Source organism: Pinus tabuliformis, chromosome 6 (assembly GCF_031772625.1).
Source record: "Pinus tabuliformis cultivar Carrire ecotype Pingquan chromosome 6, CPIR1, whole genome shotgun sequence".
Lineage (NCBI taxonomy): Eukaryota > Viridiplantae > Streptophyta > Pinopsida > Pinales > Pinaceae > Pinus > Pinus tabuliformis.
In genome coordinates this window covers 1883407616-1883414664 of record NC_142292.1, presented here as the reverse complement: position 1 = coordinate 1883414664, position 7049 = coordinate 1883407616, and positions in this window count along the sequence as shown.

Here is a 7049-nt window from a genome sequence, read left to right as displayed (position 1 = left end):
GTACATACTGAAGGGTGCACTCCCTTCACCTTCTTATAACTCCAGGCAAAGGCATCTAGATGTTTTCTCAGTATGCTGAATAACTCCTTCTCCTGGGAAGTAGATAGGGATGGATTGACTTTCAATGTTCTTTCTCGGCTAAACTCTATATTTTTAACATGGAGAGAAGTGGGTTCGGCCACACAGAGATCAGTTAAGGGGTTTTTTTGGGTTTCTCTTACTATGTCTTCTAATGGTGATACACTGGGAGGTGGATTCTAAATCAAATTTGCAATCATGTCATCCTCATCTTGCGGTTTTCCCCCCATGGTGATTTCTAATGTACAAAGTGGTGCAAAATAAACTTCATCCTCATCCTCCTCCCCCAACCAAAGTGGTAGATCATGTTCCAGCAAGGGTTGGGCAGGAGGATATAGGATTAACTACTTGGACATGTGTGCATTCTCTATGATCATGTTCCCAGCTTAGCAACTGATGTAGGCATCGGCTGTAGCCAACCAGGGTCTTCCCAGAATGAGAGGATACCCAGTGAGCTTTTCCTTTGGTTGGAGAACTAAGAAGTCAGCAGGGTACTCCCAAGAATCAATGGAAACCATCACATCTTCCACAATCCCTCAGGGGTCACTATGGAGTGGTCTGCTAACTGGAGCACTGTCGTGGTCTTCCTTAAGGAGCCTTGGAGGTTAAGTTTGAGCATTGTGTCCTTTGTCATCACATTAATTGTAGCTCTCAGATCAATTAAGGTATGTGGGACCATTGTGCCACTGATGTGTACATCAACTACTGGGCTTCTAAGGTCCATATATTTTGGACAGATTATCTGCCCCAACATCAGGTTGGATAGTTGTCCTATGACATTGATGGTTGGAGCATCTCTCTTGTGCCTTCCTGGATACCTAAAGCACTTCTCTTTGATCAACCTATTGTAGATAGGCACATCTTTTATGGCTTGGAGAAGTGGTATCTTCACACATAAATGTTTCAATTCTCCCTGGCGTTTAGTCTCTTCTGGGGTAGGTTGTATTGTCATGGACAATCTCTTAGGAAAGGGTGGATTTTCTTTAGGTTCACTTTCCTCTTTATCTTCCTCAACCTCCCTAGGTGGAGGCTGGCTATCTGGGAGAACTTTCGCTGATCGCAAGTTAATTTCTTGAATCTCCACAGCATAAGTTGGAAATGATGGTTCCCCACTATACACTTGTTGAGCCTGTCTATTGTTCGGGTTCGGATTTGGTTGGGCAGGCATTTGGGGTTGCCTTGGTGGAGCAAAAGGTAACAGTTGTGGTTGGGCAGGTGGTGGAGGCAGGCAGGAAGAGATTTGTATTAGGGCCTCCACCCTTGATGAGATGCATTCCACTGAGGTTGCGGCTGAGCATAGGATTGAAATGAATGGATGGCTATTTGGGCATGATATTGAGATGTGAAGGACCAAGGAGGAGGCGCGGACTAGGAAGGATGAGTAGGGGGGCCCCAAGAAGGTATGGAGGTGACTTGGTTGCAGTTGTAGTATCCCTGAGATGTCCCTTGCATCCCCTGCTGGTATGATCTAGGTCCATGCTGCCTCCTTTAGTTTATGTAATAGATTTTTTCTGTGACTCCTTCGGCCCCTTGGTATATACCTTTAAGTTTGGGCAAGGATGGACACCAATCTATAGAATGAACTTCTTCACAGACTGAACAAACCTCTATAGAGTTCAATGGGCATTCATTCCTAGGATGCCTCCCGGTGCATCTAGGGCAAAAAATGGCCAAAGCCCTCTCTGCTTCCTCTTGGTTTCTTTTGATATGTAAGGTATCCATTTGCATGGCAAGAGTTTGTAGCATCTCACTCTTGAAGTTTTCCAGTATATTTCCAATTTCACCTTTAATGGATGAATTGGAAGAAGAGGTACTAGCTATGGGTTGACTCCCCCTACCTTTCTTTCTACTTGCTCTAGAATTGTTTATAAAAATAGTCTTTATGTCCTCATAGGATAGTTGGTAGATGTCTCCCCTGACCAGTAGATGGAGGGTGTCTAGAACGTCTTCCCAAATTTCCCTGAGCAGGACCAACTTCAGAGACTCAAGGTCAAGTGTACACCTGGCCCTTTTGCAACTGAGCTGGAACCTCTCTTCATAGTCTTCCAGGGACTCATCACTTCCTATGGCCATTCAGAAGATTCCTTCTTTAGTATCTTTTAACCTACAATAGTCTCGATACTTGTTGTTAAAGGCTTGCTGCTTCTGAGCCCAAGTTGTGATGCTATTGCCAGGTAATGCCATGAACCAGTGCAGTGTTGTGTCCTTGAGAGTAGAAGGGAATAGTTTCAACTTTTGCTCGTCTTCTACATGTTGGAAATAATACTGAGAGGGGGGGGGTGAATCAGTATTATCATATCAGTAAAAGCTTTTCAATTTCATACTCAGAAACATATACGCTACTTCAATTAAGTGAACCCGCGTGTACACGCGACTGTGTCTAAAGCAACTAGCGTATATCTAGAGATATTATAATTCAGTTAGCTTAATCTTCAGTAAATGCATCAGACCATTATTAAGCATATTAACAGTAAACAGGTGCAGTATAACAGAACAGAACATCACACAAGAGCCACACACATGAACACCATGATATAAGGTGGAAACCCAATGTGGGTGAAAACCACCTACTGCAATTCGTCTCTTTCTTCTTTAATAAGAAACTTCTTTTACAATGTACTGGTGCAGTCCTTTACCAGTACGCAGGCTACAACCTGCAGAGGGCTACAACCCTCTCTCATTTTCCAACTACTTTTGGAAGGGAGCTACAACCCCCTCAGCTCTTGTACTAGCCGATCCATTTACTAGTACGTAGGTGCTGACCCTACAACCTTCTTTCCTTCAGGGACCACGTTTCATCAATTTTCAGACTGGATCCAAGAGTACAAAACAAACATTACTGCAATACAATCATCAACTTATACTTGCATCATAATTCATTAAACAACCCAATACTGAATCACTGAAACCCTGTCATCAAGAACACAGAACCCAAACCAGAGCCCAGAACTCTGCAACAACCACCAGAATCAATAGCAACCTGAAATATCAAATCTTATTATGCATACGCTACTTCACTGTACCAAATCCGCGTGTATACACGCTTTCTCCAAAGGCAACCCGCGTGCAGATCTAGAAATAATTACTTATGCCTTCGCTGTCAGATCCGACCCTTGCCAAGCGTCCCGAACAGATAAACAGAGATACCATATATTCTCACTTCATCAGACACACAACGCTTGCCTCCACTTGCCTAATGATCTTCTCCTTATATAGCCTTAGGCCCTTTACAATACCACGGTCCAAAACCATAGTAACCCAATACCATCAGCTTCAAAACTAGGGATCAACACGTTCGTCAAGACATCAAGGTCCAAAACCATAGGCACAACTTCCAAGGAATAACCGCTGTGGACCAAAGATAATTTTTCCACATACACGCGCTTTTACTGAAGCCAACCAGTGTGTACACGTGACTTGATATATAGAGAACCTGCGTATACGCGACTTGGTATATAGTGAACCTGCTTGTATACGCGACTTGGGCTTAACGAACCTGCATGTATGAACTTTCTTGGCATGTTGTACTAAGATTTGTCCTATGATTAAGTTGCCATCACCTGTACCAACCTCTGAGTGAGTTGCCATCAAGGACAACACTTGAATCATAATGCCAACAATCTCCCCCTTTGGACTTGATGGCAACCACCACACCAAGTCACTCTCCCCCTTTGACATCAAGGGCAAAGGGCGGACCAAGATATTCTCTTCTTTGGTATACCTTTTACTGTCCATACTGCTGTCCATACTCCCGCTGAGTACATGCTGAAGTTTATGATTTGGCTCCCCCTTTGTATATGCCAAGTTGTATCAATCCATCCATGCTCCCCCTGAGCAGATGTAGGATCTAAGACCAGCCATTCAGATCTGTACCATAAGCATTAGCCTGCAATACTATTCCTTTGATCAAACAACAAGATGTATCATTTAGTTTCATGCCAACAATGAATTATTTGAAGTATATGCTCCCCCTGAGTGTGAGCCAACCATGACTGAACCATTTCCTGAGTCTGTTCTGCTCCCCCTAAGCCTGAGCCAACCATGACTGAACCTGGGTCTGTTCTGCTGCCCTTTCTTCATATACGCGACTTTGCAGCCTGTAACTCGCGTATATACGCGACTTGTCTTCATTATATCAGCGTATGCAGGATGGAATACTGAATTTCATCACTTTCAGATTCCCCTATGTCTGTTATGTTAGCTATCTGAATTATGCCACACCTTTATGTCTCTGTCTTCTTCAGTTCCTGGAACTGTGATGATGTATGGTCCTCTTGTTTTGAATTTTGAAATCTAATCCTGCATTCCCTTGCTTTATGCCCATAGTTTTTGCATGTATAACACCTTACATTTTTCATGTTCCTTCTATCACAATCAATTGCTTTGTGTCCATATGCATTGCAGGAAAAGCAATATCCTCTGAAATACCTGGGATGCGATGATCTTTCTTGAACCATTCTACTTCTACATCTGGCTACAACATGTCCAAGATTATGACATACATAACATTCAACATTATTCAGTGGAGGAAATAATCATCTATCACGTCCATAGTTAGGAGTAAAGGATCTTCCTTGAGGAATTTCTTTCCTTGGTTGTGTTAACACCCAGGTTGTTCCCTATGACTCCCAAGGGAATACGGCCGGGGTAACCACTAACCAATCTTTGGGTTACAGTTCCTAGCCTAACTGCAACCAGAGAGGGCTCTCTCTTTATGATTTGTCTCTGTTATGATGGTGTTTTAGGCTAGCTATTATGCTCAGGTTTTGGTTTATGTTTTGGTTGAAGGATTCTCTTTCAAGTCTTATGATATAGTGTTTAGATAGTATAATACCATTGGGCAATGGAGTCTGGAGTTGTGAAGTGATCTGGTACGCTGGATTGGTGGTGTTCAAACTGCAGAGCCTATTGTGTATTTTAGACAGACAAAATTAGATCAAATGGTGATGTATGTCAACCAACAGAAAGCAATTAAGAATTTTCTATTAAGTTGGTGGGGTGAAGGTGAGCACACTGCACAGGAGCAAAACTTGAATTCCTGTGACAAAGGTCACTGTGAAAGATGTATTCTGAAAGTGCAGCAATTAAGAATTACACTTATCTAGATTACAGCTGAAGAAAACATTCATAAACAACATAGATTGAACTCAGGGTACTCAGTGAATAAATCCTGAAAGCTATTCTTTTTCCTTGTTGCTTAGTATTGAAATCAGATAACATATATGGATTTTAACAAAACAACTAATTAACAGAGAGAGATACAGAGACTTATTGTATGGTGAAATACACAGGGATCCAGCAGTTATCAAAAGACACCAAAACGCATCCAACACCTCAGTAATCCGAGAAATTCCATTGCTTTCTCTATTAACTTCTGAAAGGATTATAGCATAAGAACTTCTTCAGGAGAAATCAACAACAACCCTTGCAATCTTATGCGAAGGGGACTTTATAGGAATGCGTATACAAAATATCTCAGGCATTGAGTCATCCGAGAGAGAAAATATCTTCATTACTACGTTCAAAAAGTAGGCAAGGAGTTATTACAACTTTGAATGCAGCGTAAATGCTCTTTATGTCTGTCAGAGGATTGTTTTGACTTTTGAGAGTCACTGAGTCGGTTGCATTACTCTGTTTTAATTCTGGAAATACGCATTTACTTTTGGCTGCGCAGTGCATTCTCGGGTTTGCCAGCTGTGGTCTTCTATTTCTGCTTTGTTGGCCACTACATCCGCTGAGTTGGCTCAGCTTTGATTTATGCTGCATGCTGACTTTGCTGAACCGTGCTTTTTATAAAATTTGTAAAAAATAAAAATAAAAATTGGTGAATGCCTTACTGCTTACAAAATTCTCTGTATTGCATCTGTCCACCATTCCTGTGTAGGGAGCTGATGCCTGAGGATGGCCTCCATTGTCTCTTCTGCTTCTGTATATTTGAAAAAATTTGGGACCACATCAAACAAGTGATTAATTTCATTCATTATAAAAAATAGATTTTCTATCTTACTATAGAAAACCTGCCCTGTAATAGGCCCTGTGTCTTCTGAAGTGCTGGCCCTCTCATTGATCTGTGCTGAGGCAAAAACATTCACTCTTTTAGCATACTGTTCATGGGTGAATAATTTCCCTCCGCTGTTCAGTAAGCTAGGGAGTCCTCTACTCTGCAATACCTGAAATTTCTCCATGAACCTATTCACCTCTGTCTGCATATCCTGGGTTCTTCTGTCCAATGTCTGTACCAGATTTCTAAGAGTAAGAACCCTCTTGATCATTTGAATAGTCTCAGTTCTATTTGTGATTCCAATGGTGGCTAACTGAGAACTTGTTTTGTGGTTAAGCACATTGATCATTCTTGTAGCAACTTCAGGCATATTTCCTAATAAGGCTCTTGATGTTCGGATTTCCTTTTGTGCCTTTGGGATGAGCTCTAGTTGCTCATGGATTGTCTCAATATATGGCCATTGGTTGGTGATGGATTGGCCAATATTGGACCATATCATTGCTCTGATCTCAGATATGATTTTATCTAGCTTGAGCTCATTCTCAAGTTCCTTGATCCTATCTTTAAGGGCTTTGATTTCCTTGGCCTTTTCTCCCACCTCTCTTTTTGTCTTATCATGCCTTTCATTGACCTTGGCTAGCTTATCTCTGGTTTCATGCAGCTCTGTCATCTGAGCTTCCAAGATTTGTATTTCATTCTTTAATTTCTGCATGTCTAGGCTTTGTGCCTGTTCTGTACTTGTAGGTGCTGCTGAAGTGGATGTAGCTGTTTGTTCAGTTTGTTGAGGTGGAGGCACAGTGGTAGGAGCAGCGTCCTCAAGATTGATGACTTGAGGAGGGGGCTGAGAAGTCTGACCCTCTTGTCTTTGCTTTAGTGCTGCTTGTAAGGCCGCTTGAGTAGCCTCAGACTCTCCTAATTTCTCTTGTGTCTGCAGGAGCTGCTTATATATAGATATTAGCAGATCTGTGGC